The 25,370-nt window shown below is 40.9% G+C and overlaps 1 long non-coding RNA gene across 2 annotated transcripts in view; it reads left to right on the plus strand.

Annotated features, from left to right (window-relative positions):
- Positions 1 to 1,010: 1,010 nt before the first annotated feature.
- The window catches only part of LOC103559798 (uncharacterized), a 173,812-nt gene continuing 149,452 nt past the window's right edge, over positions 1,011 to 25,370 (plus strand). The window contains exons 1-3 of one of the 2 annotated variants that reach the window (XR_547056.2): positions 1,011 to 1,187; positions 2,090 to 2,277; positions 11,515 to 16,050. This is a non-coding gene — a long non-coding RNA (uncharacterized lncRNA). Of the gene's footprint in view, positions 1,188 to 2,089; positions 2,278 to 11,514; positions 16,051 to 25,370 lie in introns of those variants that run through there. The other variant, XR_011526537.1, reaches the window with a different exon arrangement.

Genomic DNA, 25,370 nt, shown 5'->3' on the forward strand with positions numbered 1-25,370 from the left:
TTTACCCCTGATATGGCCACGAATAATACCATTTTCTTGGGGATCTTTTCTACCAAGCTGATTTAGGAAGAATTAAAACTTATTTTTTTCATCTTGCAAAGTAGGAACATTGCTACCATTGGGGAAATATAATTAAAAGCCAAATCTTCTCCCAACCCAGAAATCCTCTCCACAAAAGTAGTGGAGAAAAAGAGTTTTATTACTGAATAAGTGTTAAACCAGAATGAGGTGATGTCATAGGCAATCCGTTAAGAGATTGCAAAGACAGAAAGAAATCTCATTCCCTTATGTAGCAAAGCAGATACAACCCATTCCATGCGTGTTTCAAGATAAACAGTAACTAGTCCTCAAGTAAGAGGACTTGACGGAACCACTTGTCACACATAGTCCATCCTAATTTCACCTGGTAATTGGGGTGACCCTCTGTGTTGGCTTATTGGCTTTATCCAGAGGAAAACAAACGTCCTGTCTTTATGACAGGACGTAGTTTTGCAAATTGAAGCAGGGCACCCACCAAAGTTAGGCTCCTACCTTCCCACAGAAACTGGGAGGCAGGGGTGCTATCTCCCTAGATATCTACCTTTCAGAGAGATGGCTACCAGGTCCTTGGAGAAGACATTTCTGGGTCCTAGAGCTGACAAAAGGCCTAGTTAGTTTTCAAAAGGATTTATATACATCTCAGAGGAGAAAGTACTTACAATGGTAAGTTTTCTAAAGTAAATGCTCTAAGAAAAAGGAAGTGCGAGAAGTTTCTTCTATTATTTTCAACAGGGAGAATTAAGCCTCTTATTTTTAATTTTTATTTGTCCTTATACCACTACTGACTCCAGTGAAAAATGCTGGCAGGAGCTGACCACAGGAGAGCTAACCACAATAACCCCCACCTGAACCGCAGGAGAGCCTCTGAGAGGAGGGCCTGTGCCTTTAAGGCTGAGGAGGTCAGAGAGAGGACATGACCGGGGTTGGCCCTTGAGCCCTCCCCTGTTCTTGAACGTATGTTCTGCCCACAGTTCCACAGTGGGAGCCATTTTCAAGGATGCGGCCTTGAGTGAGCAATGTGTTGCTGAGACCATCTGGACTGAATATGTGAGTGAACCCAGGGAAGGCCTCTGCATAGACTGTTAAGATTCTGGCAGGCAGATGCAGAGATCCACTTGTCTTACGGCCGCCCAGGACAAGCCTCGTATGTAAGTTCCTTTGCTTGTTAAACCTGCTGCCTACCCATCTGGAGTGGCCTGCCGCTTTCTTCAGTCTCTCTTGGCTCTCTGTATACGGGGCCAGTTTCAGATCCCACCCAGGAAGCTCCCATGGTTTAGGACCAAAAGCATGGGGAAGAATTAACCAAGAAACTTGTTTCAACTGCAGAGTCCTGAACTCTAACCTATAGTCCCAACCCTAGACAGTATAATTTAGTCTGTTTGAAAAAGGACTCAGGAATCTGAACTTTTAGCAATATTCAAGGTGAATTTAACACAGGTGGCCCTCAGAACACACTGAAAAACCCTAGCAGAGTGGATTAAGCTGTGGAGTCAGGCCCAACTAGGTTCGGATCGTTACTAGCTGCGCAGTCTCAGGGAAGCTACTTCTCTGAGCAGCAATGTCCTTATGCACAAGGACATTTACTTGTCAGGACTGAGTGAGGATGACAAAAGGAACGTAAAATGCCCCAAACAGTGCCCAGAGTGTAGCATGTGCTCAATAATAGTATCTGCCATTCCTCTTATTATTGTGTAAGCCGTCAACCATAATTACATAAAGGTTTAGAAATGGGCCTCCAACTAAAGTTGAAAGGCCGCGTGAACTCGGAGGGAGGGAGCTGTATGATTTGACAGGTGAAACTGACCTCATGAGTGACCTCATGGACTTGTTTTTGCAAGTAAACATAAATGAACTTGAGCTAGTATAAACGTGACAAAGGAAAATGAAACATGTTTCTTATAAGGATACTGGGTGTTGTCAGGAATGTGTGCGTAGGGACGCAGCTGCTGAATCTTTGGGAGATCCAGGAGGCTGAGAACTTGGGCTGGAGGTGCCTCGTTTTGTCTCACTTGGTTTTGAGAAGCTGCTTCGGTCTCTCTCCTCTCTGTAGACTACCTCCCACCTTGGATGTGAACCTGAGGCCCGGGATGGGGTGGGGAGCCTGCCACTCTTGCCGGCAACCGTTAAGACAAGCATGAAGATAAAATCCAGGAAGCTAAGCATGGAAGAGGGAAAGCAGACAGAGCCAGGAGCCCTGGGGCATTGGTGAGCAGCCAGACTGCCCACGCTGGACCTCTGGTAACGTGAAGCCATTAAACCCCTCTCTGTTTAAGCCTCCCCAAAAGACGGCTCCTCTGCTACTCGTGGCTGAGTCCTCGCCTTACGGAAATGGGAGTCTGAGGGGGTAGAGTCACATAACAGTCATTCCCAAGTGACACTGGGACAGTTGCTCTGCTCTCCTTTGGCCACATGTTCTGGGGACATTGTGCCAGATTCTAAGCTGATGTACTCATAGTGTTTGACCAGAGTCTCCCCTCCCTCGGGGGACACATGCTGTCTGGGCTCTGTGACCGCGTCTCTGTGGTGGGGCAGTCTGCTCCTGAAGGGGGGCCCGCCTCTCCTCCCATCATGACGGAGAGGCAGCGGAGAATTCTGCCAACAGCAGTGTGCACTGCTTGTCCTTAAACTGTCCCCTGTCCAGGATCTCACCTCCCCCTGGGCTTCCCTGAGTCCTCTCCCACTTCTGGGTTCAGTAAAGAGCGATCCTTGCCCCGGGAACTGTCTTTGCCCTGCCCTGTTAATTTTTCTGTTTTATACTCTGGGGGCCCTCATGTCCAGCGGAGGCGACCCATACACGGTGTAGGAGGTGTACTGGGGAGACGGTACTAGGTTTAGGTACCCTGCTGTTCTATTTGTATCATTAGCTAAACAAATTATTTCCATCCCTCCTTGATGCTACAGGTGCCATTTCTTTCACAGACGTTGCATTTGCCTGCTCACTGATGTTCTTACCTCCTCCTTCCCCAGCCATCTTGTTTACACTATCACCAGGGTCCCTTTCTTAAGGGCTCTGGCAGAGGGCACTCAAATTCCCAGACATGGATTGGTCATGTCATGAATAGGTAGGACCATGGCCCGGGATATGTCTCCTCTGTCCTATGTTCTGTCCCAGGTAGTAAGCTGGGTCAGAGGCTTCCGTCCCGGTTCAGTGGTGGTCACCTTACTCTTTCTCTTCCTCTGAAGCTGTCATTATTGCTCAGGCCCTGCCTAGCTGGAAGAAGCTTGGATTTAAGCCTAAACCACGGGCTTTAGCCCAGTTTAATAAAAATCTCTGCAATGGAGTGAAGGGCACAAGTCCAGCCCATACTAATGAAATGGGTCATATTTTCCATTTTTCTTGTTTCATGGGCATTTAACTCCCTCAAGAATATCACAGGGAAGAGAATCCAAGATAGGGTTCAGGTATCCTGAGTCCTCTAGTCAAACAGCAGTTAATAATGCTCCAGAGCCCCTCAAAGCCCGATAACTCATTAGAAAAAGATATTTCATCTTGCCATCACCTTGATTCTCTCTGTCTAGAGAAGGGGTTACAAACTCAGGTTTGTACCCTTTGGAAACCAGGCAGTTAACATAAATGAACAAAGCAGTCTGGGAGTAATCATGTGCCCCTCATCATCTCTTATTTTCCCATCTATGGTAGAGATGTGGGTTCAGAGAAACATTTCTCTCTATTTCAAGGAAAACAAGGTCAAGCTCAATGATAAATGGCAGTTGACACTCGTCCTTAGTGTGGTAAATACAATAGAGAATGGTAGGGACTGTGGCAAACTGGAGAGTGAATGCCTTGTGTGAGTAAACCAGCTGCTACTCATATCCAGCTGGTTAAGTCAATGTGGGAATACAGGCCTACTGTTGCTAGAAGTTCTATATATATATATTTTTTAAAAAGCCAGATATCAGATTTTGGGGGGGTGTGTGTGTGTGGGGGGAATTCCTGAGTTTTAAATATTAGCTCAGTGTTTAAAAAAATGATCACTGTGTGGATCAATTAAAAATTTCTGGGAGCCACCAGGTTATGATCTTTGGCTCAGAAGATAAAGCTAAACCCACTTAGCTTGATGCATAAACTTCTTCATGATTCTACCTGCACTGCCTCTTGCCGCATTTCCTACTTCTCTTCGGACACTCCACGGCCACTCAATGCTACACTTTGTGGTTTTGCCTGGATCCCCCTGCCCCTTTCCTGACCCCATCCTTTAGCACATACTCTTCCTTGGAATGTCCTTCCCTGGCTGATTAATTTTGTAAATAATTCATTCTTAAAAATCGATACCAAAATCATCTCCTGTTTCAAGACTTTCACAACCTCCCTGTCATCTCCCAACCAGGCAGAGATATAGCGTCTCCTTTCTCTGGGCTTTTTTTTTTTTTTTTTTAAGATTTTATTTTTCCTTTTTCTCCCCAAAGCCCCCCGGTACATAGTTGTATATTCTTCGTTGTGGGTCCTTCTAGTTGTGGCATGTGGGATGCTGCCTCAGCATGGTCTGATGAGTAGTGCCATGTCCGCGCCCAGGATTCGAACCAATGAAACACTGGGCCGCCTGCAGCGGAGCGCGCGAACTTAACCACTCGGCCACGGGGCCAGCCCCTCTCTGGGCTTTTTGAGCAAAGTACACAGTCTTCTTACAGAACTTATCACAGTCTCTTGTAATTATCTGTTGCACGCCCATCTTCTCAGCTCGCCACTGAGGCTGTGCCTGTGCGTTCCCAGCACTCAGCCTGGTGTTTGGCCCTGGCTCAGTGCTCAGCGACCGTTGTTTGAATAGATGTATAAACAAATTCACTATGCACGATGCATATGTGAAATTTAATTTTCTTGCAAGACGGCTTCACGTTTGTTTTAATAAAATATTTGTGTAACGGTGGTATTAGTTATCACTTACGTGGTGCACATATTGAATGATCTAAAGCATAACTAACCTGTCTTAGAAGTATTTATCTGTTGCTGACCTCTCGGGTGAATACTACTCTTTTCCAACTAAAGGAGGCCATCTGAAGTGGCATCCTCACTCCTGAGCCAAAACATTAACATTTAATGCAATAGCTTCATGCTGTGTTAAGGGCTTATCTGATCAGGCAGGGATGAGAAAGGGCGGAGGGATGACATGGGGACTTGTTTTTCACACCACTCTTTTTCCAGGGCTATGGCAGGATTAACAGGGAGTTAAAACAAGGATGAATACATATGCTGTATCCATTGACAAAGTGGTAAAAAGTAGCTTGCTGTGAAATTCCATTTGCAGTTAAGTTTAGTACTCTAAGTACACTCGCATCCCCTCCCTCTAGCCACCCATGTCACTTGACATATTTCTCATCTGACTGCTTGAAGATAGGAATTTTGTAAATGTCTCTCTTGGAGTTAGTTTTCAAAGAAAAGAAAAGTATGCTAAGTGCAATGGCTAAATTATAAATTTAACCAAACCTGTAATTCAAATAGGCCCCACATAATAATAGGCTGAAAGCTTGTCTGGCTGTGTTGGGTCTGGTTTGTTGTACATGGATTATGACAATGGATCCACAAAGCACCATCCTTTAAGTGCTGCTACCCATTAGCTTCATCAAGTAATTGCAGGCTTGTAGGCATCAATAACACCTTGGGAAGGAGAAGTGAATCTTTCCCCTTACAGATCTGGCAGGAAAGAAAAGTGCCTTGATGAATGCATGGCGGGCGTGTGGATGTTCAGAGCCCAGAGAAAGGAAGGAAGATGAGTGTGCAATAGACTATCTTTGACTTGCTTAAATGAACACCTTGTTTTATTTCTACTTGATCCTCTTGGCTCATCCAGCACACAGTAGGATCTCAGTGAGCTCACTGCTGGTCATCTTCAGAAAATGCTATTTCTTGAAAATGTAAATTAAAAAAAAACTGTTAATGAGAATGGGAAAGCAAATAGCAAGAAATGTCTTCCTAACTCTAGTTTAAGCAGGAAGAAAAACCACAAAGCAGTGAGAAAGTAGAGAGAAAAACCCCATCTATATGAAACTAATTATTTTTCTCCCCAAATCAAAACTTTTGTGTTTTCGGTTGACACTCATCTTGGAAAGGGCCCAGTTTTCTCTGGTCTGAAATATTTATTAATATCTCTGGAATGAACAACATGGAAATCTTTTGCTTTAAGACAAGTTTCAGGTCAGTAAAAACAGTCAAATATATATCCAGATTAACTTTACATTAAAAAAATGTTGACTTTGAGAGATTCAATTGCCAGATACTTTTCCTCTTGGGTGAGATAATGTTGGGTGCTTTCTCAGTGTTATTAAAACATACATTTTTACTGTTAGTTCAGAATTTACTGAGGGACCCACAAGAGTTTGAGTTGTCTTAAAATTAGGTTAGGCTGGTTTGGAGGGGGCTCATTTTGGGGAAAGGAGGTCATACTTAAAGCCGTTCTTAGTAATTCTTCTTGTCTTTAGCTCCACATCTCATTCGTCAAGGTCGTGAAGGGTTATTGACATTGGATGCATATGAGAACTACCTGGGGAGCTTGAAAATGTACTGGTGCCCAGGCTTCCTCCAAATATTCAAATTTAATTTCTTGCTGTGGGGAGAATGGAAGGGGCATTTGTAGGTATGTGTGTGTGAGTGAGGGTTTCAACATTCCCCCAAATGATTCCAATGTGTGTTCAGAGTTGAGAACCACTGGAATTATGAAGAAAGGGGTGACTTGCTGTTATGGGTTGAATTATGTTCCTCAAAAAGATGTGTTGGAGTCCTAATCCCTAGTATTTGTGAATGTGATCTCATTTGGAAATAGGTTTTTGCGGATGTAATTAGTTAAGTTAAAATGAGGTCACACTGGATAATAGTGGGCCCTAAATCCAGTATAACTGGTATCCTGATAAGAAGAGGCGTGACACAGAGAGACACAGAAACAGAGGGAAGATGGCCGTGTGAAGAGAGAGGCAGAGATTGGAGTTTTGCTGCCTCGAACCAAGAAACACCAAGGATTGCTGGTCCCCATAAGAAGCTAGAAGAAACAACGAAGGATTATTGCCTAGAGCCTTCAGCAGGAACATGATCCTGCTGACACCTTGATTTTGAACTTCTGGCCTCCAGAACTCAGAGAGAATACATTTCTGTTGTTCTAAGCTACCCAGTTTGTGGTAATTTGTTACAGCAGCCCTAAGAAATGAATATACCTGCTGTTCCCCATCATTTAGAAGTAGCTATGAACTCACAGGAGAGATACTAAAAGGAAATCCCTCTTAGTAAGATTTGTTAGATCTTAGAAGAGTTTCAGGAAGAGATTTTGGACTGTTGGCTGTTAAAGTAGTGTCATCAACCATACCAGTTTCCCCAGGACTGAGGGAGTTTTGGGGATGAGCAACTTTCAGGGATTGTCCCAGGCAATCCAGGACAAATTGTTCACCCCAAACAGGATGGATGCTTGTCAAATCAGATTGTCAGAGTCCTGGATAACAGTAGCAAAACTGATGTGGTTCCCTAAATTCGTACAGAACTTAATTCAAAGCAAATAAAAACACACTGTTCTGAATTACTCTAGCTTTGGTGTTTTATTTCTAAGATTGAACTTGTATGTTCAAGGCCAGTGTGTTTTTTTTTTGAGACTTTTGAAACAAGAAGATCAGCAAGTAGCCAGATATCTTTCACCAAATGAACCTGTCAAAGGTGAGCAGTCCTTCTATTTCCAGTCTATAATGGAAATCAGGAATCAGATATGGATTCAGGAGAAGCCTGATGATCTGAGTTGCCCGGCTGAACTCCTTCCAAGAAACACAGTCATCTCAGAGAAGGCAGGATTTCTGTTTCATAAATGAGAAGTGTTGGAAGCCAGGACTCCGGGTGAGTGAGAACACCTCTCAGGAAATCATGGAGATGAGTCACTTCCTCTCAGGTCTCAGCCAAGAGTCACTTTTATGCCTTTTAGGTAAAATCGCCTTATGATGAAATCCTTAGGTCACAGGAGCCAGACCACTTTGGCTGAGCTCTAAGATCCACTCTCCCATGGTCAACTTGGTTATAGGGTGAGTCGTGCTGTACTTGAGTTTCCTAGTGTCTGTCAGTCATGACAATACTTGTACGAATGTGCTAAGTTTGAACTCTGATTCTTGAAAGAAAACAAATATCACTGAGGTTTCTGTGGAAGAAAGGATGCTACTTTCAAATAATAGGCCATTCATTCTCTTTGATGGAAGGCACAAACTTTTTTTAGTTAGAAAGTGTTTTCTAATAGCAAGTGACCTATGCGTTCAGGAAGAAATTCTAATTAAATATCTAGTCCAACTGGGTTATTGCCAAAAGGTAAAAGGTTTGCTCTCAAGGACACTCAAATTTCAAGTACTGCATTGGAGGAAATAGTGGTTCTATGTTGCATATGCAGGAGTACCTGTGGAGGCCAGAATAGGACAAAAGCCATCCTATTTTTAAAAATTTTTAATTAAAAAGATTTTTACATTAAAAAAATTTAAATATGTTTACCATATAACATTGTGTAAATTTAAGGTATATGACATGTTAATTTGATACTTTTATACATTGTAATATGATTGCCATTGTAGTGATAATTAGTGCTTCTTTCATGTTACATAATTATTCTTTCTTTTCAGTGACGGGAATTATTAAGTTCTAGTCTCTTAGCAGGTTTGATGATTATAATACAATATTGTCTGTGTTCACTGTGCATTAGATCCCTAGGTCTTATTTACTAGTTGTTGCAAGTTTGTACCCTTAAACAACATCTTTCTTGTCCCCCCCATCCCCTAGTGACCACCATTTACTTTCTGTTTTTATGAGTTTGTTTTTTTCAGATTGCACACATAAGTGATGTCATACTGTACTTGTCTCTGTCTGTCTCACTTATCTCACTTAGCATAATGTGCTCAAGGTCCATCCACATTGTCCCAATTAGCAGGATATCCTTCTTTCTCATGGCTGAGTAATATTCTATTCTCTCTCTATATATGCACCACATCTTCTTTATCCATTCATCCATTGATGGGCAATTAGATTGCTTCCAGATTTTGGCTATTGCGAATATGCTGCAACAAACACGAAAGGGCATATATTTCTTCGATATCCTGTTTTCACTTCACTTGGGCATATACCCAGAAGTAGAACTGCTGGATCAGGGGCTGGCCCGGTGGCACAGTGGTTAATTGTACGCATTCTGGTTCGGCAGCCCGGAGTTCGCTGGTGCCGATCCTGGGTGTGGACATGGCATTGCTTGGTAAGCCATGCTGTGGTGGGCATCCCACATATAAAGCAGAGGAAGATGGGCACGGATGTTAGCTCAGGGCCAGCCTTCCTTAGCAAAAAGAGGATTGGCAGCAGATGTTAGCTCAGGACTAATCTTCCTCAACAAAAACAAAAACAAAAACAAAGAATTGGTGGATCATATGGTAGTTGTATTTTTAATTTTTTGAGGAAACTCCATGTTTTCCATATTGGTTGAACTAGTTTACATTGCCATCAACAGTGCACAATGGTTCTCTTTACTCTACATCCTTGCCAACACTTGCTATCTCTTGTCTTCTTGATGATAGCCATTCTAAAGGTGTGAGGTGATATCTCATTATGATTTTGATTTGCATTTCCATGATGATTAGTGATGTTGAGCATCTTTTCGTGTACCTGTTGGCCATTTGTATGTCTTCTTTGGAAAAATGTCTACTTAGTTCCTCTGCCCATTTTTTAATCAGATTGGTTTTTACTTTTGTTATTGAATTGTTTGAATTCTTTATGTATTTTTGATATTAACCCCTTATACAATATATGGTTTGCAAAAGTTTTCTCCCATTCTGTTGGCTGCCTTTTCATTTATTAACTGCTTCTTTTGCTGTGCAGAAGTTTTTAAGTTTGATGTGGTCCCATTTATTGATTTTTACTTTTGTTGTTTGTGCTTTGGTGTTATATCCAAAAGATCATTGCCAAGACCAATGTCAAGGAGCTTTTGCCCTACCTTTTCTTCTAGGAGTTTTATGGTATCAAGTCTTATATCTAAGTCTTTGATCCATTTCTAGTTAATTTTTGTAAGTGGGTTAAGTTAGGGGTCCAATTTCATTGTTTTGTGTGTGTTTATCGAGTTTTCCCAACACCACTTGTTGAAGAGACTATCGTTTCCCCATTGGGTGTTCTTGGCTCCCTTGATGAATCTTAGTTGATGGTGTATGTGGAGGTTTAATTCCAAGCTCTCTCTGTGTCTATTTTTGTGTTAGTACCATACTGTTTTTATTACTATAGCTTTGTAGTATGGTTTGAAATCAGGAAATGTGATACCTCTGGTTTTATTCTTTTTCCTTAGGATTGCTTTAGCTATTCAAGGTCTTTTGTGGTTCCATACAAATTTTAGGAAAATCCACCCTGTTTTTAATGTTCCATATTTCTTTTTTGTTGTTGTTGTTCAGAATGGACACTCATTTGATAATATCCTATTGAAGAACTATCACAGAGCATTTCACAGACTCTGTAAAAACTCATATTTTTGACTAAAAGTACTAAATTTCTTTAGGACCGAGAGCAGGCATTCTTGAGGACCAATATTTGTCTTTATTTTCTGTGTGACTTTTCTGTACTTGGTCATCTTTCCCTTCTCAAATAGAAGAATGATAAGATTGGCTCAGCCTCTGAGGAATATTCTGAAGATTGACTAATAGCTGTAGAGCACTTTTCAATTAAAAAAACAAAAAGCATTATGAGTGCAGAATACTACTATTAACTGGCAGCATATAACTTCAAGGCACCAAGCCATAATTACCCCATTAAATAAATGAGACCACTCATCACGCCTTTGAGCTGGGCTGGAAGCTGCATTGATAGTCACAGTTTTGTCGGTTGTTCTCTTTTGTAAAATGTGAGTCCAGGTTATGAATCTCTTCCTCACATGACAGAGAAATCTCTTAGTTCTTTTTGGCCCCAGTGCTTTTGGCCACAGTGGCAAGTAGGGGTATACTGACTTCCAGCCTCAGTAGGCAGCATTCATTACTCTACACACCTTCATCAATCGTCCACTGACCTGTTTTTAAGAAAGGATAATTGATGCTATGTCAAAAGGCTACAGAATGTTCTTCAAAGCCTTTCCTTTTTCTGGGCAGGGGATGTGATGGGGATAGTATTTATATCTCTGATTTTCTGATTTCTATGTCATAGCCAGAGCTGCCAAAGTTACTGAGTTTTAGATTCTGTTTGATCTTGGCTTTGTGCAATGCAAAAATCCCCTCTATATTTAAAACCCACTGCCACAAAGTCATAAATAAGTCTGAGGCAGATAATCCTCCCCTAGCACACAACTTAATAAATAAGCCATGCAACTCTGCATACTCATACTGATTTTTCCTAAGAAATCCATTCTATTCAGTCTTTTAATTTCCCCAGTGTTCACAGCCATGCTGACATTTTCAAGAGATAAGCCCACACACTGTTTCCTTAGGAAAAAAAAAAAGGTTTGACTAAAGCAAAATGTGTTCTGTGGTAAATCACTATTTTCAAGCAGTGCCTTTTGTTTCCTTGTTTTTTAGATTATCAAAGGGATGAATCTCTATCCTGTGAAGAGCATAGCTGCTGATCATCCCAAAACTGGAGCCATCTTAATGTGAACAACAGCTTTCCTCCCCGTAATGCCCGTGCCAGCCATTGAGCCACCCAGGAGGATCTGGGGAGCCCCAAGTCTCCAAAGCAGAAACAAAAGGGAAGACTTGTCCGAGATTACCTTAGTAATAAGCAGCTAATTATAATATTAATTTGCATAATACCCTCCCTTTTAGCAGTGATTTCACTGCGAAAACCAAGTGGTATTAATGAAAAAAAAATTGTTTCCAGCTGCCTAAGCCCAGAGGCTAATCCAGGAATTGATGCCCTTGCAACAATGACCATAAGATCTCCTTGTGGGCAGAGCCTCTGAAGGCCTGTTTGGGCAGCTAACCCTTCTTTTGAGCGCTCTTTTTTACCTTCAGTGGTTGAGACTGAGGTCTTAAAACTGCTCCTGCCAATGACAACCAAAGTTACCTGCCAGAGCAGAAAGAAACAAAAGAAAAGGAAAATCTTAAATTATGCGTTCCCTTCTTTAGAATGGGCCTGTGGTTGGGGGCTGGCATATGGGCATCAGTGGATGAAACTGGAGAAGGTGGAAGTGTTCATGTGAAAAAAAATGGTTCAACAATTTCTTATAAAGTTAAACCCTATGACTCAGCAAATCTACTCCTGGGTATGTACCTATGAGAAATGAAGCATATGTTCACCAAAAGACTTGTAAAAGAATGTTTGGAGCACTTTATTTTTCATAGCCTCAAACTGAAAACAAACCGAATGTCCATTACCAGGAGGGTGGAAGAACATACTGTGGAATATTTACGTAATAAACTAATAAAATACAGACATACACAACTTGGATGAGCTTTGAAAACATTATATTGAGTGAAAGAATTCAGATGCAAAATAATTCATACTGTATGATTCCATTTGCGTGAAGCTCCAGAACGTTCAAGGCTAATCTATGGTCATAGAAATTAGAACAGTGGTTGCCTCTCGGCAGTGGTGGTAGGATTGACTGGAAGGGGCATGAGGGAAATTTCTGTGGTGCTGGAAAATTTTATATATCTTGACCAGTGTTATGGTTACATGGATATATACGTTTGTTGAAACTCAGCAAATAGACACTTAAAGCCTATGCATTTTATTGTATGTAAATTATCTCAAATTGGAAAGAGAAAAAAATTAAAATTTTTATATTGTTCATGTTCCTAACTGATTAATGTGGCAGCAGTTGGCTCATTAGCAGATTGTTGCAGTGTGGAAAAATTTTGTTCTCAACCCAATGGTTTGTTTAACTGTGCTCACTGGCAACTCTTAATCCATCAAAAGGATTTTAAGATCCTAATAATTAGTTTTAGCACTGCAAGAGGACAGACAGACACAATTCACCTTTTTGCCAGGATTGACAGATGCTATTTTGATAAGCACAGGAACCATCAGTTCAACTAACCAGCCGTTAGACCAAAGTTGAGTTTAGGTGAGTGGAACCTTCTAATTTGTTGAGAGTTGACAGGCTGACAGTAATACACAAACTTTTTCTTGACTCTTCTTCTGTACTATTTCTACATCTAAAATGATGGCAGACTTAAATGTGTCTCCACTACACTGTGTGTTTTGCTTCTGCAAGTCACGTCTGGTAGGAACTACCCAGGGCGTTTGGTCCCACCTTGAGCAGATATGGTCAGCTAGTCATCCTCTTAGAGGCATGAGAATTAAGGAAATCCAGGAATACAAAAGTAGAGGTGTCAGCAAGCTCCAGCTGTGTTTAAATTCCAGGTTTGTGAGTCTGTGAGTCTCTGGAACCTAAGAGGAGACCTGAAGATACACACTTATTCTGTGGACATGACTGTAACACGAGAGTGGTTTCTCTTTAACACTTAAAAATGTTTCCATTTCCTTATTTAATATTTGGCTACATTTGTCACAGAAATAAAGTTATATATTTGGAAACTGTATTGGGCTCTGTAAGATTTGCTAGGTTATTTTCTTTTCTGTTTATTTCATAAAACCATTCATTAGTCTGTTCAGGAGTTCCATTTGGAATTGCAGGTGTGAGTTGAAAGCCAGACATAAACTAAATTACAGCATATACAAAATGGATGCCTTACAAGTGGAAAATGCATATTTTCAGCTGACCTGCTCTTCAAGTAACAATATGTGAGAGCAAAATATTTAGTGTAGACTATGTAATAGCCATCTTCTTATTTTTATAAAGCTCCAAAATTGTAATCAAAGAGCATGGATGAGTTTGAGTAGCAGAGAAAGAGGAAAGGAAGGAAAATTTGATCTAGAAGGCAGTTCATTGAGAAATAGGTGGGAAGCTTGTGGCATCTCAGATGAGCTGTCCTTGCTGGGGTAGATGGGAGGGTGGGGAGGGAGGAAGTGAAGACATAGGAGGTGACACTAACCGGAACACACAGAAGAGCAGTGGATGGGGCGGGCAGAGGCCAGGCTGCAGCCTCAGAAACACAGCAGTGTCCTCATATTTATGAAACAGAACCATGGTGGTGATTGGGTGTGCAACCAACTCGCAATTTTGGGTCATTCAGTATTTTTAAACAATAATAACTTTAGCAGTAATTCTAGGAGACTAGAGGAATTAAAATTAGGAAAGCTATACTTTAAAACATTTGAATAAGTCACTCGTAAAATTTAAAAGCAATTGAAAACATGACATCTATACTCTAATTCACAATAGAGTTAAAAGGGAGTTTACCATTTTCCTGAGTGCAACTGGTTTGTGTTTGGTTTGCACACTGACACTTGTTTTTATTACGAGACCCGGTAAGAAATAATGAAATACCTGTTAGGAATTTTAACACTGTGAAAGCAAGGTAGATAACACAATTTAGTGAATTCAACAGATTAAAAAATGCGTAGTTTAGTTTATCAAGGTGCAAGTTGTCCAAGACTAACTCAGCATTCAACATTGTAACCAGTAGGTAGGTGGGGAATGAGTTTGAGTGTGTGTGTGTTTGTGTGTGTGTGTGTTAAACATTTTTTTAAGCATAATATTTAATGTGGTGGGAACGATTTACCAGACCTTTACAGAACAGATAGTTCCTATCTTACTAAAAAAAATTCCTTTGAAAATAAATTTAAAAAGATAATTTATACACAGGAAAATGCACTAATGTGAATTATATAGTTTGATGAACTTTTTGTATATGTAAACACTTATATATTCACCACCCCAGAGAGTTTCCTCATATACCTTTATTGTTAAAACCTCTTTCCAGTCCAGTCCAAAGTTATCACTATTTTGATTTCTATCACCGTAGGTTAATTTTGCCTTTACTTGAACTTCATAACAATGGAATCACTCAGTTTGCACCGTTTTGAGTCTGATTTTTCCTCAATTTGATGCTGTCAAGATTCACTCATTGCTGCGAGTATCAGTGATGTTCTTTTTTATTGCTGTGTGTTAATTCATTCTTTTGAAATTTATGTATCCATTCTCGTGCTGAAATGCTGGGCTGTCTTCAGTTTGGGGCTTTGAGGAATGGCGCTGTCATGAGCACAGTGGTACAAGTCTTTTGGGGACATATGCACCTGGTGCCCAGTTCTGCCCCTGGGAGGGGGATTCAGTAGTTCTTGAGCCTTTTTCCAAGCCTCCCCCACTCCTGACGCCCCCTTCCTCCTGTGCTTCTGCTTAACTTCCACCCAAGATGGCGGGTGCCAAACACAGAATACAATTCAGGAAACCAAATTATAATCCTGAAAATGAAAAGTCCGTAAAGTTTGATTCTGCTATCTGAGAAGCTTTATTTGATTTTAACGACCATTAGTGGATAGCTGTTTGGCCAGTTGTCCTGAGGTGGAATTCAGTTTGTCCTTTGCCCTGTGTTGCAGAGCCCTCCCCTGGGATCTGAAGGTTCAATCTGCTGTCAGCAGGAAGGGGGACTTTCCCTTCCTGCTGGGAATGGCAGTGCCCTGAGAGGAACACCTCGTTCGTCTTCTTCCTCATGCACGATCTCAGATGACTCTTCTGGCTGTTGTAATAGCCACTGACACCCCTTACTGAGGTAGCTATGGACTTGGGTAGCTTTTGTTCCCCTTGAGGCTGCAAACAGCTTTGTGTCATATTTATTTTCTCAAGAAGCGGCCTCCTAAGATGTCAATCCTCAAGGCCCTTGTTTCCTGTCATGTGGGTAAAACTTCAGGCTTTATCTTTGGAACCCTTCTAGGGTATTTTCTAATGCTGTGGCTCTGTGGTCACCAAAACTTCTGCCAGGCCTGGCTAGCCAGCGCTCAGCAAAGTGCAGGGCAGCCAAATGCTTGTCACCCCCAAATCAAGCCTGTTCTGTGAGGAACTCAGTGAGCACAGCACCTGGAGATACTTTCCAGTTGCCCTCACCTTTGGTAAACCCCAGATCTTTAAGTAACTTATTTATTTTCCCTCCTCAAACAACTACTTTGTGTCCCTCAGAATATATTTCATTGTCACCTGTACCTTTTGGGTTGTGGAAAACAATCGTCTGCCTCAATTAAGGAAATAAACTGAACTTTATAGGTTTTTCTAATTTTCTTTTATCTACTCCATATTCCGAGGGATTACAATTTTTCATTTTGATGAAACATTAAAATTTCTAAGATATTTTTCCTTCCAAGTACGATCTTCAAATAAATTCATGTATCCTATTTCCTCCTGTCCAGATGCACACATTCAAAACTGCAATGGCATTCCTCTTAGAGATAAAATAGAAAGTTCTCACAGGTAAAGTGGTTCTATCATATGAAGTGATCTTTTTCAATCAATTGAATCAGCCACCACAGCTTGAGGCTGGACCCTGGTAAAAATGTAAAGTGGCTGGCGTCTACTGCTTTTTGATTTAATGTGTATTTTTCCCTCTTGGAAAGGTAATTCATACCACAAAAAGATCTGATGCTTCTTAACATTAAGCTGCAAATGACTGTGAACTTTAACATACGGTCTTCATGGAGCATTTTGCATTTTAACATCTATCATACCAGAAGATCAGTAGCAGGATGTTCGTTACCAGCTAACACTTTTCTTAGGGCAATGAGAGCTCTATTCCCCAGCGTGCATAGCTATTAGAGCCGTGAGCCCTTTTGAGGTAGGCCTGCTTGGTTAGGATGCCACCGGATGTTCCAGGTGTTCTGGATTTTGAAGACTCTGAGGCAAGTATTCTATTAGTGCCCTTGGGGGAAGAGTCTATTTTGAGAGTCAGTTGTTTTCCTTGATATTCATTGTTCATCTCTTGTAGGTGACTGGAAGATGAAATATTTTTCCAGGCACAGAAGAAAATCCAGTTCTGAGCCTCTAATAGACCCCAGTACAGATAAATGAGAAGTGAGAGTGGGAGTCTTGCCAGACTTGGGTTTCAATCCTTGCTCCTTAGTAGGGGGAGCTGACAGTTGCAATGGATGGTAGCAGCACGAGGCAATATCAGAGGAGCCAATTCTGGTTTCATTTTGGGCTTCATTGCTCACCTCAATTCTGTGCTGCCAGAGTGAGGTGTCTCAATTTCCCTCCCACACGGGGATTACATTCTTTTTGTTATTTCTACAGAATCTATCCCTTCAAGGAGCTTGACGTCGCTCGTTTCATGTCTCAGATGAGTGCAATAGGAAAGTCATTAGTATCTCTAATGTGCAGATGGGGAAACCAAGATGTTCTATTTTGGGGTCCAGTATGTTTCCCTTCACTGTGTGTTCTTTCTCAAATTAGGGTACAAAATTGTTTATTATTATTGCTATTAGTGGTTAACATTGTATAGTACTTTAAACTTTCCAAATTATTTCCATATTGATTGTCTTCATTCCTCAAGACGGAGGAAGAGCAGAGTTGATATCCAGACCAACGTAACGCAGATCACATGGCAGGGTCATACTCAAGCATGGGACTCCTCTCTTGGCACCTGCCTCTGCCCTGTAGACCAGCATGTCTTATTTGTTGCAATCTAGGCCTTGTGAAAGTTCTTTGTGAGTTTGCATAAGGATCATAATATCAGAAGATGCTATCTGGGTGTTGAAGAAAATAAAACAAGGAAAGGAGAGAGAGAGAGGTTGATTGTTTCAAGAGGCAGCTGAGTATAACGAAATGAACACTGGGTTGGGGTTAAATATTAGCAATAAGAGCTGTTGTATAGTGGGTGGTTTCTGTGTGCTAGGCATAGTGTGAAGCTCGTGTAGGCTCTTTCCATTAATCTTAACAACAACCCTATGATGAAAATTTTGTCATCATCCCTGTTGTAGAGATGAGGAACTAAGGCTTAGAGAAGTTAAAGAAGTTGCCCAACGTTACACAGTTAATAAGGGCTGGAGACAGGATTAAAAGCCCAAGTTCTTTTTTTTTTATTGAGGTAGCATTGGTTTATAACAGTATATAAATTTCAGATGTACATCACTGTATTTCAACTTCTGTATAGACTACATTGTGTTCACCACCAAAAGTCTAGTTTCATCCATCACTGTACAAATGTGCCCCTTTACCCTTTTTGCCCTCCTCCATCCCCTTTCCTCTCTGATAACCACCAATCTGTTCTCTGTATCTACGTGGCTTTTTTCTACATATGAGTGAAATCATAAGGTATTTTTCTATCTCTCTTTGACTTATTTCACTTAGCATAATACCCTCAAGGTCCATCCCTGTTGTCGCAAATGGCACAATTTCATCTTTCTCATGACTGTGTAATATTCCACTGTGTGTGTATATACATCTTCTTTATCCATTCATCCGTTGATGTAAAGCCCAAGTTCTTCACCATAATGCTCTACTGCTTCTCGTTATTTGAATCCTGTAACAAAGTTGCTTGGTCTTGGTCCATGTTTACCAAGCAGAGACAAAGCTAGCTAGATTTTATGAATATAATTTCCTTGGGGCACTTATGTTTATCGTTATAAATTAATAAATTACTCTTATGATTTACTTTAAAAAATGACAGCTAGTCTTTATTGAGTGCTTACTATGTGCTGGGCTTTGTTTCAAGCATTTTGCATGCATTAGCTTATTTAATCATCACAACAATCTTTGAGAATGTTACTACTAATATCTCCATTTTACCAAGAAGGTAAAATAGCCCTGAGAGGTTCAGTACTTGGCCCAAGTTTGCACAGTCAGCAAGTGATGGAGTTGGAGTCTGAATCCAGGCAGTTTGGCCTTGGTATCTAAGCTCATAACCACTCTTCTGTACTGGCTCCAAGCGAGTGGGTCTTACGAGCCTGGGTCATGTAAGTCCTTCCTAGGAAACAGTCTATTCGTGGTGTGATGGTGCATTTGGCAGTTGAGCCTGCAAGTCTAGGAAATAAATCTTGGACCAGGAAATATTCATTAAGCTAAATGATGTTACCCTGTGAGGCTTCTGAGGAGACAGGCTGCTGGTTTTCCTGGAGATAACCCTGGGCCCACAGTTCCATGTTTTAAAACACTTCACACATGCTCCATGGAATGTAATGAGTGCAAATTGTCTGCAGATATGGTGCTACATGTCCCAGAAGGAGGTCAGTGTCAGGAAGGCTATTGATAGCTTTGCTTGGGTGGAGGTGTTTGAAGGGAAAGGGAAGAGATGAGGCATGAGCAGAAGATGAAGCAAAGGTGGGAGTGGGTGGGGGAGATGGGCGTGGAGAGAGAGGTCACCTCAAAGCAAAGATCTCTGCTTGGGGGCAGTGAGAACAGGTGAACAGGTGAGGAGAGGCTGGACCATGGAGAGATCAAAGAGTTCACAATTAAGGTTGGAGATCATAAGGCACTAATGTCCAGATGAAAGAGAAGTTCAAGGGAGATCCTTCTGGAAGGAGGGTCTTGTGGTGTGTTTTGGGAGGGCAAGTCATTTTCCTGAAGGGATGTTCAATAGAGTAAGTTTAGAAACTTGAGAATAGAAATGCATAGGTTGAAATGCTGGAACTGTCTTCATTTCATTTCATTTTCTCTTTGTCACACGGTTATGAATTTTCTGAGGTTAAGCCAGAGCAAAAGAGAAAGTCCAGAATAGAAATAGAGGTGTCCTGAAGGCCAAGACAGAGAAGAGCAACTTTGTCCACCTCCTTTTCAGAATATCACGCTGGCTCTGAGTGCCCAGTGGGTACATCAAACCTTGCATTTATATGACAAATGAGTATTCGCAGTTGTGTACTAATTTAGTTCTTATGGGCGACAGGCCCTCACTTCTAACTCTTCTGCACCGTTCCCAGGGGTGCACTGGTTGCTGCTCATATTGGAGGGTGCATTGTCTGCCTCTGAAGGGAGACCCATAGGAAGGATCTGCTCACCAACAGTTTGTACTTGTGCTGGGGAGGAGGGGACAATGTCAGAACAGACAGTGTGCTTACCTCCCCTCCTCTCAGTGTCTGTTGCTGGAATGCTGAGATAGGGAGCCAGGGCCTGCTTCTCTCTCCCACTCTTCCATGTTCCTTGGGGCTCATAGTTAGAGAATCAGAATCTTTCTGTAGAGATTGTGTAGACTCGTTAGAACAGCCATCTTCTAATGTGATGGTGTCCTTTCACCTGTCTGATTGCCCCTTTGCAGTCATTTTTTTTTTTTTTCCTGGCACCTCTAGGTCTATGCATTCTTTAAATGCTGGCATTTGTCTATTCAGGGTTCTAGCCTCAGCCGTCTCCTGCCCCACTTCCCACTCACGCTCTTAGCATGAGCTCCTTTAGAACCAGGCCTTCACGTGCCATCCATGTGTCCATGACTTCCGTGCCTGTGTTTCCAGTCCAGACTGCTCTCCCAAACCATTGAAGAGTAGGACCAGTGGTCAGGAAAGCTGGTCCCAAAGCACCACAGGGACAAGTCACCTTTCACCTTTTCAGGGACAAAGACTGCAGCCCATCTTTGCCTGAGCACTATAAAATAAATGGCTGTGATTATTGGTGAGTGGGTGGTGAGTGTTGCAGATGAGAAAATAGAGATAAATCAGTGTGAATCCATTTCCAACACTGGAAAGACAACAGTGAATTCCAGCTCTGCTGTTTGCAGAGGAGACACATTGATTGTGTTTGGGGGAACATATCTGAGAGTTGCCATCAATATGTCCCCCATAGAAAGTAGGCAGTAGGCCATCTGGCTGATTCTGCCTCCTCCTGAAGAAGGGCAACTGTGACACAGACCAACCAATCAACAAAATGTTAGCTCTAGAAATTCTTTAATAGACATTTAATCTGCTTTCTTATAGCATTTTCCAAAGCAAGCATTGTTTATAAATTATCCACACATATACATATATACATACAGATATGTATGTATGTTGTATATATTGGCTTGATGAATTTTTACCACATAAACATACCCTTGTTACCATCACTCAGGTAAAAAAATACATTACTATCACCCATAAGCTTCCCTCTTGCTCTCTCCCAGTCATTACCCTTTCCCAAAAGATAACTTGTTCTGTCCTTATGTAAGTTTTTATATCAATGGGTTCATGCAGCAAGTACCCTTCTTGTGTCTGGATTTTTTCTTTTAACTTTATGTTTTAAAGATTTATACATGTTGTTTAGAATAGCTGTAGTTAATTCATTTTCATTCTGAATATACCCCAATTAGTTATCCTGTTTGCTGTAGGCGACATTTGTACTGTTTTAAGCTTCTATTTCAAATAATGTGCCATGAACATTCTTGCAAGAGTCTGGTGCTCATAAGCATGTATTTCTGTTAGCTATATAACTCGAAGTAGAAATGCTGGGTCAGAGGATATGCATGTCTTCAGATTCCGTGGATAAGGATAAGCTGTTTTCCAAATTGGTTGCACAATTTGCATCCATACCAGCAATGTCAGAGAGTTTCTATATCCCCATCAACACTTGGTATAGTCTGTTTCGAACCAAAAAAACCCCAGCCAATCTGGTGGTGTGCAATGACATTCCATTGTGATTTTAAAGTAGATTTTCCTAATTGCTAATGATATTGAAAAGTGTTTCATAAGTTTGTCAGTTATTTGGATGTCCTCTCTTATAAATCTCTTGCCCATTCTTTAAATTTGGTTGCTGGTTTTTTTTTTTTATTGATTTTGAGTGTTTCTCGTTATATTTGCAGTATAAATCTTTTGTCGCATATATGTTATGCAGGTATCTTCTACTTTTCACTCTCCTAAAGTTATCTTTTGATAAACAGAATAACGTGGTCTTTATTTATGATTGTTTCCTCTGTGCTTAGTGCTTTCTGCGTTCTAAGACAGGTCGCAAAGACATTTTCTTATGTTATCATCCAGGTGCTTTATTGTTTAATCTTCCTCATTTGGATCTAATCTATCTGGAATTGATCTGTGTGTGTGTGTGCGTGTGTGTGTGTGTGCGTGCTATGTGATAGAGATTAAGATTCATTTAAAAAACTATGCATATTTCCTTTACTTAAAAGTCGTTTAATGTAAAGATCATCCTTTTCCCACCACACTGCCAATGTTGGTGGTCTTCAAGATGGCTGTAGCTATTGTAGGCCCCTTGAATTTTCATATCAGTTTTAGAATCACCTTGTCATTTTCTGTTAAAAAATTCCAGCAAGCACTTTTGATTGGGATTGCAGGGAACCGACAGATCAATATAGAGGCACATTGGTCTCTTTGCAGTGTGGTCTTCCATCACTCAGTTAGGAATTCTTTCTCTACGTCTGTCTTCTTTATTTTCTCTCAGAAATATCTCGTTTCTGTGTTGAGTTTCGAACATCTTTCTTTAGAATTATTTCTTCAAATTCATTTTTGAGTAAAAATATCATTTTAAGATAATGTCATAAAAAAGTTTTATTTTCAAATTCTTTTTGGCTGGTATGTAAAAACGCAATTTGTTTTTGGACCTATATTTGCTAAATTCACATTAATTCTAATAGCTCATACGCATTCTTTTAGATTTCTCTATAATTATGTCATCTGTGCATACTGACAGTTTTATTTCTTCCTTTCCACTTCTTATACAATTTCTTTCTTTTCTTGTTTTGTTTCATGGGCTAACTCAAGGTTGAATCAAAGCAGTGATGGCTGGTATTCTTGTTACATTCCAGATCTTAGGGATAAAGCTTTCAATATTTCACCCAGTGTGGTGTTTGTGGTAGATTTTAAAAATATGCCCTTCATTAAATGAAGAAACTTCCTTTCTATTCCTAATTTTGGTAATTTTTTTTTTTACTATGAATGCATGTCGAATCTTATCAGATGTTTTTGCTGCATCTATTGAGATGAAAATATGAGTTTTTTCCCTTGATTCTGTGAATGTGGTGAAATTCACAGATTAATTGAATTAATTTTCAAATGTTAATCCAATCTTAAATTTTTGAAGTAAACTCAATTTGATTGTGATGAACTACTATTTTTATATATTGCTGAACTCCATTTGTTTAGAATTTTTGTATCTATATTCATAAAAGAGATTGGCATGTGTTCTTTTCTTTTAACATCCTTCTTGGGTTTTGATATCAAGGTTATGCTGGCCATGTAAAAGGATTCAGAAGGGGGCTGGCCCCGTGGCCGAGTGGTTAAGTTCGCGCGCTCCGCTGCAGGCGGCCCAGTGTTTCGTTGGCTCGAATCCTGGGCGCGGACATGGCACTGCTCATCAGACCACGCTGAGGCAGCGTCCCACATGCCACAACTAGAAGAACCCACAACAAAGAATACACAACTATGTACCGGGGGGCTTTGGGGAGAAAAAGGAAAAAATAAAATCTTTAAAAAAAAAAAAAAAGGATTCAGAAGAATTCCCTCTCTTTCTATTCTCTATAGGAGCTTGTGTAATGTTGGCATTATTTCTTTCATAAATATTTGGAAGAATTCACCAATGAAGGTCTCTGGGCCTGGAATTTTCTTTGTGGGAAGGTTTTAAATTATGGATGCTTTTTCATAGATTTCGGTTCTCTGGTGAAATTTTCCACTTCTCAATCTATTTTCATGAACATATTTAACAATTATTTCAATATCTAGATTGCTGGTGGATCTGTTTGTATTGTATTTTCACGTTTTATGCTTATTTGGTCCTTCCTCTTGACATACGTGCTAAGTTCCCATTCAGTGCCAGACTTTGCATATCCAAATTTACATGTGATCTGGGTGATGTGCTATTCCTTGCTGGAGGAGGTCATCGGATGACGTGACCACTACTTGATCTGAGACCTGGACTGGGCACTTGGAGGCTCCTCACCCCCGCCCCTGGCCTTGGAATGTGCATTCCACTCTCCATTGCCATAGCTGGAGCCATTTCAAGGACGCAGCCTTGAGAGAGCAGTGTGTTGTAGAGACCATCTGGACTGTACACATGATGGAACCCAGTTAAGGCCTCTATATATAAACTGTTACGATTCTGGTGGGCGGATGTGGAGATCTACTCGTCCTGCGCCACTCGAGACAAGCCTGTAAGTAAGTTCCCTCGCTTATTAAAACTGCCACCTACCAATCTGGAGTGGCCTTCCTCTTTCCTCGGTCTCTCCTTGCCCTCCGTGTACAGGGGCCAATTTCAAATTTTGCTTGGGGAACCCTTGAGGTTGTGGACCAACATTCCTCCGGAGAAGATGTAATTTCCCTCAGGCAGCAGTTAGACCCCGTTAGAGTAGGGGCAGATCCCCTTGATCCAGTTAGTGAGGAGCACAATTTAAGGCTGGATTTCAGTCCTTGTGAGAGTTGGTTTATTCATCTCAGCTTGAGTATGACCTTTCATTTTACTTCAGGGATTTCAACCAAAAATCTGGGATATTTACTAAGGCCATTCATCCTTGAGGGTCCTGAACTCCAAATTCTGTCTGCTATGAGCAATCCTTGGATTTATAGTTTCTTAGCTCCAGCTTCCTGCCCTGCTTCTGAGCTTGTTGTCCTGTACAACTTAGAACTTGGCAGATGCCTCAAGGGAGAAGCTTTGCAACTTGTTGGCGGTCTTTTTGTTGTGATTTCCTTATCTCTGGTACCTTGGCTTCTCAAATCATAGCTGAAAGCTATACATTACTATCCTCTGCTCGAAGATCTACCTGCACTGAAAATTGGAAGAAGCCACAAGGGAAAAGCAGTGGAGAATGTCAGGATGTTTACCTTCTTCCAGGGATCTTGGTTTGATACGAGTAACATTGACATAGCTGGAAGTAATAGCACCCCCCTCCTCCAGTATGTTGTTTTTTCTCTCAATTAACATACTCCAATTTTATTTAAAACATTATCTGTATCTTCTTGGACTATGAACTTCCGGAAGGCAGGTGACTGCTCATTTCCTTTTTAAACAACCAGATTTATTGAGATAAATTCATTCTACAAATGCACTTATTGTAAGTGTACAGTTCAGTGGTTTTTACTGAATTTATTGACTTGGTAACCATCACCACTGTCAAGTTTTAGAACATCTTTTATCATCTCCAAAAGTTCCTTCATGCCTTTTGCAGTTAATCCCTGCTCTCATCCCCAGCTGCAGGCAGTCAATGATCTGCTTTCTATCTCTGTAAATTTACCTTTTGCCCATATTTGAGATAAATGGAATCAAACTATGTGTGACCTTTTGCATCTGGCTTCTTTGCCTTAGTATAATGTTTTCAAAGTTCATCTATGTAGTAACAGACTTTAGTTTTTATCTTTTTATGCTGAATAGTATTCCATTGCATGGCTATACTACATTTTGTTTATCCACCCACCGGCTGATTTGGATTGTTTTTAGTTTTTGGCTATTATGAATAATGCTGCCATGAACATTCACTTATGTTTTGTTTTTTTTTTAAGATTGGCACCTGAGCTAACAACTGTTGCCAATCTTTTTTTGTGTGTGTGCTTTTTCTCCCTGAATCCCCCCAGTATACAGATGTATATTTTAGTTGTAGGTCCTTCTAGTTGTGGCATGTGGGACACCGCCTCAACATGGCCTGATGAGTGGTGCCATGTCCGTGCCCAGGATCCAAACCAGCAAAACCCTGGGCCACCGAATCGG

The sequence above is a fragment of the Equus przewalskii genome, chromosome 14, assembly GCF_037783145.1.
Source record: "Equus przewalskii isolate Varuska chromosome 14, EquPr2, whole genome shotgun sequence".
NCBI lineage: Eukaryota > Metazoa > Chordata > Mammalia > Perissodactyla > Equidae > Equus > Equus przewalskii.